Genomic DNA, 13,274 nt, shown 5'->3' with positions numbered 1-13,274 from the left:
ATTTTTGAAGTTCTTGTAATTAAAATTCGTAATTAAATAAGTAAATATATGTATATATAGTATATATATATATGTTTGTATTGCTTGTCTGCATAATCTGTGATGTTGCACGGAGAAAGACACAGAAAAGGACGGCAGAAGCTGACATGCACGGCGTTCGAGGAAAAAGACGGCGGCTGCTGCAAGAAAAAAAAATTAGGGGTGTCGCGCATTCCGGGAATGCGTTACACCCTGTGGCGCATTCACGGAATGCGTTACACCTTATAATTGGTTAAAAGGGTTGTAACGCATCACCAGAATGCGTTACAGGCTTGTAACGCGTTCCTGTAATGCGTTACAGCCCGACTGTTTACATTAAAATTGATTTTCTGGGAGTTTCGTAACTCCGTTTTAGGCGTGCAATATACCGTTGGATTCGTTTTTCCGAGACGAATCGAATGGAGTGATCAATTTTAGTTTATATAAAAGTTTTGAACTTATTATATTTCCGAAAGTGTTTTAAAGCTGTTTTTAACTGTTTTTAATTGCTTTTAAATGCTTCATGTGATACATAGAGATGTATAATGCTTAGACTAATGTGCTAGATGATATAACATGCCTACGTTGATGTGTATTCATGTTGATATATGTGATATATGCTTAGTTTATCATGCGATGATAGATTTAGATGAACTTAAATGAACATAAGGCGTTTGTTAGACAACCTAGTATAGTGAAATTGTTTCATAACCTTAAGAATAATATTATGAATACAATCATGAGATTCTTGTGTTTATGAAACACGTAATTGAATATGAATTTTCGATATGAGAGAAAGGATGATTCTGTCAACAACAGATTTCTATCTGTAAGAAAGGGTTATTAAGTGACGCCTCTTGACAATGCTCCACCCGATCTGGGAATCATCTGATTATTGATTATTGATTTGAAATATTTAATTTAAAAGGAAGAATTTCTTTATAATATGATTATGATTGTAACGTAATATAATCCCTCTAAAATTAAATAATATCAAGTAGTAATTGGCCAATGACACAACGGGCTTGTGTCGGTCATAACCTTCCAACATGATAGAAAGTAGTTCTTATTTTTAAATCATTGTCATTTCGTGCCACAGCCGAGGGCTTTGATTTTGAAATAAGAAATAATTTTCTATTACATAGAGATGTGTACATTGAATAAGAATCTAAAGGTCGTTACGTGCCATAGCCGTGGGCCTTTGGGGACTGATTCAATTGTATGGAATGTTGGGTTAGACTTGACTTAGAATATTGAGTTTGTCGTGCCACAACCGTGACTCAATTATTCAAGAGGCTAAAGTTTGATTAGGGAATAACATTAGATATAATTGACAAGAGTTGTCTGCCTATTGAACATTACATGGCGTTTTGTGCCACAGCCGGGGTTGTGTAATGGAATGTAGGATCCCTATTCCCACTAGCATTATGAATGCTTAATTTTTCACGTAAGGGGTTGAATAAATTAGATAAACTAGTGGGAGCCACTTATGAATAAAGACCCGATTCATATAGTGTTTTGAAATGAAATCGAATATTTGCTAAGTGTTGTTATGTGTTTATCATTTACAGATTTACTTTGTACGTTATGTCTTCTGCACTATCACTCAGGAGCATACTAGATGCTCACAAATTGACTGGTCCTAATTATGCTGACTGGCTTCGAAACTTGAGAATTGTTCTCAGGATTGAGAAGCTGGAATACGTGATTGACTCACCTAAGCTTACTGAACCTGCTAGTGATGCACATATTGATGAACATGTTATGTATCGTAAGTGGATAGATGATGCAAATGTTGCTCAATGCATCATGCTAGCTTCCATGAACATTGAGCTACAGAAGCAACATGAGCATATGGATGCTCACACTATCCTAATGCATCTACAAGAGTTGTATGATGTGGCGGGGAGGACAGCTCGATATGAGATATCGAAGGAGCTGTTCGGTAGTAGGATGTCTGAGGGATCATCTGTGAATGACCATGTACTTAAGATGATCAATTTGATTGAACGTCTTGGACAACTTGGTTTTTCCATGGATGGGGAGCTGAGCCAAGACTTGGTCTTGCAATCGCTTCCGAGTTCGTTCTCGCAGTTTGTTGTGAACTTTCACATGAATAAGTTGGATGTCAGCCTACCTGAACTCCACAACATGTTGAAGACTGCGGAATCGAATTTTCCCCTAAGAAGAGTTCTGTTCTTCTAATTGGTGAAGGTTCCAATCCTAAGAAAAGGAAGAGGAACTCTTCCAAGAAGAAGAAAGTAGGTGAGAAAATGCCGGTTCCACCAAAAGCTGAAGACCCCAAGAGCAAAGTTGTTTGCTTTCACTGTAACAAGGTGGGGCACTGGAAGAGGAACTGCAAGGTTTACCTTGCAGAATTGAAGAAGAAGAAGGGTAGTGAGACTACCGCTTCTGATTCAGGTATGTTCATGATAGAAGTGAATATGTCATTAAATAAAATTTCTACTTGGGTAATAGATACCGCCTGTGGTTCTCATATCTGCAATTTGTTGCAGGGACCAAGGAGAAGTAGGACTCTTGAGGAAGAGGAGGTGATTCTACTGATGGGAAATGGAGCAAGAGTTGCTGCTGAAGATGTAGAATCATTTCATTTACGTAGGCCTACGGGCAAGACTATTGTTTGAAATAATTGTTATTTTGTTCCCTCGATTGTGAGGAATATTATTCCCATGTTAGACTTGGCTGGAATTTCATTTATTATTGAGAATAATAAATGTTTTATTCTTAGAGATAATATTCTTTATGGACGTGGTGCTTTAAATAATGGTCTGTGTATATGTGACATAATTTACTTCAGATTGAACAAACTAATAAAAGAAAAGGGATGATGAAAATCTCACTTTATAGTGGCACTGCAGTCTCCATTTAGTAGACATGGAGAGAGGGCTGCAAATTTGCTAGGAATGGTACACACAGATGTATATGGACCAATGTCTAAGCAAGCCATGGGTGGATTTTCATACTTCATTACTTTCATAGATGATAGATCTAGATTCGGATATGTGTTTGATGAAACACAAGTCTGAAGCCTTTAAAAAGTTCAAAGAGTATAAGTATGATATGGAGAAACAAACCAAATATAGTATTATAATTCTTCGATTAGATCGAGGTGGTGAATACTTTAATGGAGTGTTTCTAGATTATCTCAAAGTAAATGGTATAGTCTCCCAGTGGACTCCTCCAGATTAGTATCTGAAAGGAGAAATCGAACTTTGTTAGACATAGTTCGGTCCATGATGAGCTATGCAAATCTTCCAGTATTCCTATGGGGTTATGCATTGGAAACCTCAGCATATTTACTGAATAAGGTGCCTTCCAAATCTGTTCCTCAAACTCCGTATGAGATATGGAAAGAAAGGAAACCGAGTCTTAAACACGTTAAGATTTGGGGATGTCCAGCTTATGTCAAGAAAGTTAACCCAGATAAGCTGGAATATCGATCCGTAAAATGTAGTTTTATGGGATATCCTAAAGAGATTTTAGGGTATTACTTTTACACCAATCATCGGGTGTTTATCTCCAGACATGCTACCTTCTTGGAAAAGAAGTTTATCCTTGAAGAGATAGGTGTAATTGATTTTTAAAACTGGATAAAAATGAATCAGATATTGGATGGTCAGTGGCGTAAGAGGTCCATTATTAGGTAACGGCCCAGCAAGTGGTTGCATAAGAGGCTAAGTCGGATGCGCGCATTGGTAGGCCGCTTAGTCCTGCATAACAGAGACCTAGCTAGTGTCTGAGTTCCGGAACAAAAATTGTGGTGGGATAGACTGATCAACTGTCCCTAAAATTCATCCACTTTTATATCTGATTTTGGTTTAATGGTTCCCGTAACGGAACGAATAGTTTTGGGGTCCCCGTAACGGGACAGATGATTCTGTTGTTCCAGTAACGGAACAAATGGTTTTATGGTTCCTATAATGGAACGGAAGGTTTGAAAATGGAAATAGCATCTGGTATTTATGCACAGCACACGACTGTTGATTTTTTTTACAAAGCATGCTAGTTTTGATATCCAGTTTATACATGTTTTACTTGTTTTCTATGAATTATGAATTATGTTCCTATAACTGTTTTACTTTAAATCATTTTTACTTGTTATTCATATAGTGGTACTGTTGAGCAATTGATTGCTCACCCTTGTAGAATGTTTTATATATTTATTGCAGATGCCTAGGAGATTCTTCCGCGGTAGTCGGGGCAGAGTTCCAGTTCCTTTCGTGTTAGGCTCCTCTGAGGTAGTTGTGGTGGACCAAAGATGGTCTATTGAGTTGCTGTATTAAGATAGTATTGTTCAGATTATTGTTAAAGGTTAGTTTTGTATTAAGGGTAATCTAAGTCATACTTAAACTTGGAAAAGGTCTTGGTAAAGGGGTCGTAGTTATGTATTATTAATGATTTGGATTGAATTATGATTGTTATTATTATTGTTGGTGATGTCAACTCCTGACCCCGGGGTTGAAACCGTCACACATAACATCTACTTCGTGTTGATCTCTTTGGTCCAGTGAATGTTCAATTACCAAGAAGAGGTATGCACTCGTAATTGTTGATGAATATACAAGATACACATGGGAGTATTTTCTGCACACCAAGGATGAATCTCCATCCATTCTTCTTGATCATGTGAGGAAGCTGGAAAAAGGATCAACATATAAAGTGAATATCATCAGAAGTGATAATGGAACTAAAATCAAGAATAGCTCTATGGAAGAGTTCTGCAAACTCAAGGGGATAAAACAAAAGTTTTCTGATCCTAGAACTCCAGAACAAAATGGAGTTGTTGAAAGAAAGAATAGAACTCTGATAGAAGCTGCAAGAACCATGCTAGAGGAAGCAAGATTGCCTACCTATTTCTGGGCTAAGGCTGTGCATGAAAGGAATATGTCCTAAGTCCAATCATGTATTAGGATTTAGGAATAACTTTTTATGTAATCTGTTTTGATTTCATTGATATTAATAAAAGACTTGTTTTGTTTTTATTACGGGCTCTATCTATTTAAGTGTTTAAATAAGATATACCATAGTTTAGAGTAAATCTTTTTATGGATTATGATAAGATCATAATAGTGAGACCTAAAAGATGATAACTCTAAACTCAAATAGTTCCTGGTCGTATGATTACTAATTGGTAATTAATAATCCACAGAGATCGGTACATACTATGATTGCTTCATTGTGAAGGATGTCTGTTCTCATAGACATTTGTGTGGTGACACTATAGCTAGTATGTAGGTGCTTATTATAGAATAATTTCACTGAACATGACTCGCACAGCTGAACAACTGATGGAGTTCACTCACGTGTCAGCAGTTGTTCACATAGTGATAGTTGTACAAGTATCCTTAGACTTGAGGTCATCATAGTCATCTTGTGTACACTGAACTATGCTTTGGTTTAGTTCTTAGTCTCCAGGGGCAATTATTAGGGCTCTACTGGGTATAGGAATTTGTACACGAAGATAGTGTATGATCAATAAAGGATCTACCCCTTCCAGTGAAGGAAGCGAATGTTCAAGGCTGATCCACTTATGCTAGTTCAGGAATCTCTGGCCAGAGTAAATAAAATTAGAAAGGAGTTTCTAATTTGCATAGAACTAAGCATAGTAAATGGTAAGCAAATGATTGAATTAGATAGGCTTGACACGAGATCCATGCCTTGTATTTAATCGGGACATTGTAGGGTAGAAGGAGTTTATTGTACGGTAACTATTCACTGAATAGGTTCTTGGTATTCTAAGCAGTTAATTCATATTATCCGGATAGTCACGATATGCTGAGAAGTATCCCTCACGATGTAGAATAAATGTGAAAAATTAATTAATCATATTTAATAAATTAGAGAATTTATATAAATAATGATAAAATAGTTTTATTATTATTTATTTCTACTACCGGCTTAATATTGAACCTACAGGGTCACACCATAAAAAGAGAATGATTTAATGGTGGAGGAATTAATTAATAATGGCTAATAATTATTTATTTGTGAAATAAATAATTAATTGGCAAATTTAATAATTGATTAAATGAGATTTAATTGATTATAAATTAATTAAGAAAAGTTCTTAATATTATTAATTAAGGATTTAATTTTTGGAAATTAAATCAAGAGAGAGAATTATTTCTAAAGTGTTTAGAAAAAGGATTAATAATTAAAAGGTGTTTTAATTATTAATGAGAATAATAAATGGGATAATAATAATAATATTTATGGGAAAATTTCAGCTGAAAATTTTGCCTATAAATATACTATTATAGACCCTATTTTTATTCGAACCCAAAAACCCAAAAGTTTTAGAAAACCAAATTCTCTCCACCTCCTCTTCCTCCTTAACGTCGTTTTCTTGGTGGATACCGGTGGAGTGCTTCACATTTGAGGAGCAGCTGCTATGGATCTCCGATCGTTGCTTTTGGATCGCATATTAAAGGTTAGTATTCGTTCCCTAGGTTTTTACCACGATTTATATGCTTCTATTTGGATTTTATGTGTGTAAAAGTATTTTGCCATGCCTCCGCTGCGTTTAAAATCCAACAGTGCAAACTACTTGCTTTAAATAAAATTCAACATTTGATAGGGATAAATAAATCCTGATTATATATAATTAAAGGGCTGCTAGGCCCAAATAAAAAGATATATGGCCTTCAGACCCGAAAAGGTTGAGCCTGATGGACCAAATCAGGCCTGATGGAATAAAGAAGGCCCAAAAGCCCTGATTATTAATTAATTTCGTAATTAATTAATAAGGGAAAAATCAGCTATTGAGAAGAGTCCCGATAAGGATATAAATCCTTACAGATTAGCCTCAAGGGGACCTAAAAGGATAGGGAATCAGTTTTCTACTATCTAGGACTCCAAAGTCCATTCTAATTATGAGACTTGTCCACCAAGTCTCCTATACCAAGTCCAATTCAAGGACTCCCAACATCTATATAAGGGATCTCACCCCACAAATCATAACTACGTTTTTTGGCTTGATTCTCTAATTCACAGAGATACGTAGGCATCTCGTAAAGGCAGAATTAAGCTACGATACACGAGAGCAGCGATTAAAGGCCTTGAGCTCCCGAATCTTAGTAATAAATAAAGCAAATAATAACCTTAGTTTTTTATTCATAACATTTGGCGCCGTCTGTGGGAAGCAACAACAACCATGGCGAGAACATGGAGAACAATTGGAGCTCTAGAGGAAGGAACACCATCAGAGACAACCCAGGTGATTTCATCAACCGTGGAGGTTCCTCCCCATTCAACTTATGCATCTACTCAGGGGGAAGCCCAGGCAGGGGCAACTCATCCTCAGCCACAAGGGACAACTCCCCCGACTATTCAAGGTACGAATCCTCAAGTTCAACAAGTACATATACCTGTGAATTCTCGACCCGTCGGGTATGAATATTCAACTATTGTTACTACTAACCCCCCTTATGGGATGCCCCTTCACCCTGAGGTTGGAGGAAGCGGATATGCTGGGCGAAGCGAAGCACGAGGGCAGTCGCCCCCCTATATACGAGGTTTGGGTCCTATCCCTGAGGATCGGGAATTTTCTGGTCCTTACAGTGAAAGAGACTCCAAATCTTCGGATGATGAAGTGGCCCCGAGAAGGAGGCGTCCTGGAAAAGAGCCAATGGCCGATGGAAGGCAACGCCCCCAAAGCACCCCAGGGGCGAATCCCCAAGAAGTGCAGGAAAGGATCAGGGCTCATGAGGCTGAAATCCAAAGGCTGAGGCGTGATTTGGAGGCTCACCAGGCCACCAGACCCCAGATACCTCCTAGGGGGAGAAATCCTCCTCCTGTCATAGACCTGGATGGTCCGGTAAGAAGAAGGGCTGCTGTCCCAAGAACTGATCCAAGCAATCTCCTTCCCCTTGGAGATCCTGATGATCCAACTCCACCCTTCACAGAAGAGATAATGAATGCCCATATCTCGAGGAAATTCAAGATGCCCACTATCAAAGCCTACGATGGCACGGGAGACCCCGCTAATCATGTTAGGACATTCTCTAATGCACTGCTGCTGCAATCCGTGAATGATGCTATAAAGTGTCGGGCCTTCCCTCAAACCCTGTCGGGTATGGCTCAAAGATGGTACAGTCGCCTGCCCCCAAATTCTATTAGATCGTTCAGAGAATTAAGTCAGGCTTTTATTAAGCAATTCATCAGTGGAAGAGTCCATGAGAAAAGTTCAGCATCTCTTATGAGTCTTGTGCAAGGAGCTAAGGAATCCTTGAGAGATTACCTGAATCGTTTTACAAAGGAGGCTTTAAAAGTCCCAGACCTTGATGATAAGGTAGCCATGATAGCACTGCAACAAGGAACCAGGGATGAGTTTTTCAAGATGTCCTTGGCCAAACGTCCCCCTGAAAACATGTTGCAACTCCAAGAGAGGGCAGGGAAGTATATCAAGGTTGAAGAAAGCATGAGGAAGACCGTAGTAAGTAATGAGCCCACTGGAGGCAAGAAGCGAAAAATTGATTTAGAATATATTATAAAGGACAAATATCCTAGAACCGAACAAAACCCTGATTCAACCCCCAAGAAGGGAGGACCTGGGCAAAAGTTCACTGAATACGCTAAGCTGAATGCTCCTAGAAGTCAGATTTTGATGGAGATTGAGAAAGACAGAGATGTTCGCTGGCCCAAGCCCTTGAAGGCTGATCCCGCCAAGCTAGATAAGAGCAAGTATTGCAGGTTTCACAAAGATGTTGGCCATGACACCGATGAGTGTAGGCAATTGAAAGATGAAATTGAGTTCCTCATTCGAAAAGGAAGATTGAACAAATACACTGGAGAAGGAGGGGATAGGAATAATAATGGAAGGAAGAACTTTGAGGATCATAGGAGGGACCAAGACGATCAGGGGCGAAACCCCCAGCCTAGAGGACCAGTTATAAACACCATTTATGGAGGGCCGAGACCTCGAGGGCCTGTGATAAACACGATCTTTGGAGGTCCGACTGCTGCTGGATTGTCCAAAAATTCCAGAAAGGCATATACTAGAGAGGTTATGCATGTTGTTGGAGAAGCCCCGAAGAGGGCCAGGACAGAAGTAACATTGGCTTTTGATGATTCCGACCTAGAGGGTGTGAAATTTCCCCATGACGACCCGCTGGTCATAACACCAATAATAGGAAATAGCCCGGTTAAGAGGGTCCTTGTGGATAATGGTGCTTCTGTGGATATCTTGCTCCACGACACCTTTCTAAGGATGGGGTATAACGACTCCCAGTTGACACCAACCGACATGCCGATATATGGATTTGCTGGAGTAGAATGTCCTGTGGAAGGGATAATCAAATTGCCAACCACCATAGGTACGGAGCCAAGGCAAGCAACACAGATGCTGGATTTCGTGGTGGTAAAGGCTAGTTCAACTTATAATGCTATCATGGGGAGAACAGGGATACATGCCTTCAAGGCAGTCCCCTCTTCCTACCATTCAGTCATGAAGTTTCCCACCCGAAACGGGATTGGAGAAGAGAGAGGAGATCAAAAAATGGCTAGAAGCTGTTATGTGGCCTCTTTGAGGGCAGATGGAGTCGGGGGCCAGGTTCTTCCTATTAAAGATATGGATGTTCGAGAAAATGATGAGAATAGAGGAAGGCCAGCAGAAGAATTGATTTTGGTTCCTTTAGACCCCGAGAATCCTGAGAGGACGACTTTCATTGGAGCCACATTAGAGGAGCCCCTTAGAGGGAAGTTAGTGAAATTTTTGCAAGAAAATAGTGATGTGTTTGCATGGTCAGCAGCTGATATGCTAGGCATAGACCCGGAGTTAATTACTCACAAGCTAAACGTGGATCCAAGCCGGAAGATAGTGAAACAAAAGAAAAGAAATTTTGCCCCGGAAAGACAAGAGGCTATAAAGCAGGAAGTAGAAAAGCTCTTAGAGGCTGGTTTCATTGAGGAGATTCAATTTCCTGAGTGGTTAGCAAACCCTGTAATGGTGAAGAAGGCTAATGGAAAGTGGAGGATGTGTATAGACTTCACTGATCTGAATGATGCATGCCCCAAAGACTGTTTTCCGCTGCCTAGAATTGATACTTTGATTGATGCCACTGCTGGACATGAGATGCTGAGTTTCATGGATGGATTTAGCGGATACAGCCAGATCAAAATGCATAAGGATGACATTCCAAAGGTATCATTTATCACTGACTTTGGTGTTTATTGTTATCTTGTTATGGCGTTTGGTCTCAAGAATGCAGGAGCCACCTATCAAAGGTTGGTGAATAGAATTTTTAAGGATCTTATTGGTAAGACTATGGAAGTCTATGTTGATGACATGTTAGTCAAGAGTCTTGTAAAGACTGATCATATAGCCCATTTAAGGGAAGCTTTTGAGGTCCTGAGGTACCACAAGATGATGTTGAATCCTACGAAGTGTGCTTTCGGAGTAGGATCTGGAAAATTCTTAGGACTGATGGTCTCAAAGAGGGGAATTGAGGCTAACCCGGATAAGATAAAGGCGATCCTGGACATGGAACCACCAAAAACTGTTAAGGATGTTCAGAAGCTTACAGGAAGGGTTGCTGCGCTAGGACGATTCATCTCCAAGTCGGGGGACAAGTGTTTGTCATTCTTCAAATCGCTAAAGAGCATCAAAGACTTTGTATGGAGTGAGGAAAACCAGAAGGCATTTGAAGAGTTAAAGAAGTATATGGCCCAGGCCCCGTTGTTGGCCAAGCCAGTTCTGAGTGAAATTTTATTCTTGTACTTGGCTGTTTCAGAGAGCGCCTTGAGCGCGGTGTTGGTTAAGGAAGAACAGAAAGTCCAGAAACCCGTATACTATGTCAGCAAAATTTTGCATGGTGCTGAGTTGAATTATTCAACTATTGAGAAATTCGCTTTAGCCTTGGTAATGGCTTCAAGAAAGCTGCGTCCTTATTTTCAAGCTCACCAGATTGAAGTGCTAACAAATCAGCCACTGAGAAATATCATTCACAGTCCCAAGGCAAGTGGGAGACTAATTAAGTGGGCAATAGAGTTGGGAGAGTTTGATCTCAAGTATAAGCCACGTACGGTTATAAAAGCCCAGGCACTAGCTGACTTTGTGGTGGAATGTACCATACCCAACCAAGAAGCCGGGGGGCAGGAAGATACCATACCTCAAGACAAGGGAGTCGACAATGGGGACAGGGAGAAGGATGATAAGGAGAAAGAATATTGGGTTCTCTATTTTGATGGAGCATCAAAAACAAATTCCAGTGGAGCAGGGTTGGTTTTGCAAAGCCTTGATGGGTTCTTAATTGAGTATGCTATGAAGCTAGATTTTCCAACCACAAACAATGAGGCAGAGTATGAAGCCCTGATAGCTGGCCTTGGTCTAGCTGGGACACTTAGAGTCAAAAACTTAAAGGTCCGTGGAGACTCGAAGCTGATCATATCCCAGGTAAAGGGAGAATTTGAGGCAAGGGATGATACGATGGCTAAGTATGTCCGCCTAGTAAGGGCTGTGATGACCCAATTTAATGAATGCCATGTTGAACACATTCCATGGGAAGAAAATGTTAAGGCAGATGCGCTATCAAAGTTTGCTTCGTCTGAGATTGAAGAAAGTTCAGGAAGTGTGTACTTCCGTGTTTTGAAGACACGAAGCATAGATGTTAAGCTAGTGGCTCCCATAGGCTTGGGGACGTCATGGATTGATCCCATCAAGGCTCACATTCAGACCGGCTGGTTGCCAAGTGATGCAACTGAAGCACGGAAGTTAATTGTTCGGGCACGAAGGTACTCTTTGATAGATGGGATTCTTTACAAAAGATCTTTCATGGTTCCCTACTTGAGGTGTCTCAGGCCCGATGAGGCACGCTTGGCTCTTGAAGAAGTGCATGAAGGTATTTGTGGACAACACTTGGGAGGCAGGGCCTTGGCTCATAAGATAACTCGTTTAGGCTTCTATTGGCCAGAAATGATGGCTGATGCCAAAGAATATGTAAAGAAGTGTGATCGCTGTCAGAAGCATGCACCAGTTGTTAGACAACCCCCCGAGATGCTGACCTCTATCAACTCGCCTATTCCTTTTGCCATGTGGGGGATGGATATTCTAGGGCCTTTTCCTATGGCCACGGCACAAAGGAAATTTCTGATTGTAGCCATTGATTATTTCACCAAGTGGATCGAAGCCAAACCCTTGGCCAAAATCACAACTAAGCAGGTTGCACAATTCCTGTGGGAAAACATTATGTGCCGATATGGAATTCCCCGTATCCTCGTCACTGACAATGGAACACAATTCAACAATGAGGAATTCAAGAAGTATTGTGAAGAAAATGAAATTGAGTTATGATTCACCTCTGTGGCTCACCCGCAAGCCAATGGGCAAGCAGAGGTAGCAAATCGGATAATCCTGGATGGACTAAAGAAGAAGATTGAGAAGTCAAGAAATAATTGGGTGGATGAGATACTTCCAATATTATGGGCCTACAGGACTACCTGTAGAGTCACGACAGGAGCAACTCCCTTCATGTTGGCATATGGGGCAGAAGCAGTAGTTCCAGTAGAGATATCACATTCCTCTCCAAGGATTCAGGCTTTCAATGCAGAAGAAAATGAGGAAGGGCAGAGGTTAGCCCTGGATTTAATCGATGAAGTGCGAGATAAAGCACATGCAAAGATAGTAGAATATCAGAAAAAAGCTTCATTCTACTATAACCTAAGGGTTAAAGAGAGGTTTTTCAAACAAGGTGACCTAGTCTTGAGAAAAATAGAGGCTTCTGGTGTCGGACAGAAAGGAAAGCTTGCCCCGAATTGGGAAGGGCCGTATAGAGTCAAGAGCGTTCAGGGTAGAGGAACCTACAAGCTGGAAACTATGGAAGGTTTTGAAGTCCCGAGGACCTGGCACGCACAAAACCTGAAGGTTTACTACGTGTAAGATAGGCGAAGTACGATTTTCACTTGTCATTGTGACAAGTAGGTTTAAAAGCACCTTGAAGCTTTGCTTACGTAGGATTTTATATTCCAGTAGGATTTACAATGTTTAATTATTATTGATTAGGGTCGAACCCATGCTGTGTAAGGTTTTGAAAAACCAGACTTCATATTAAAGAGCTTGAAATTATTTCAATCCAAGGATGTTTAAGGTTCAAATGCATATTAAGATTGTAAAGTTAAAACAGAAAGAGGCAAGAAAAGCAACATATAAAATATAGCCCCGAAGGGTAACAAGTTCTGATATAAATAAAGTTCAAAAAGAAGATATACAAAAAGTTAGGCCTTGGAAGGCTGATATTCCT

Source organism: Apium graveolens, chromosome 2, assembly GCF_009905375.1.
Source record: "Apium graveolens cultivar Ventura chromosome 2, ASM990537v1, whole genome shotgun sequence".
Classification (NCBI taxonomy): Eukaryota; Viridiplantae; Streptophyta; class Magnoliopsida; order Apiales; family Apiaceae; genus Apium; species Apium graveolens.
Note: the sequence above shows the minus strand (reverse complement) of the source record.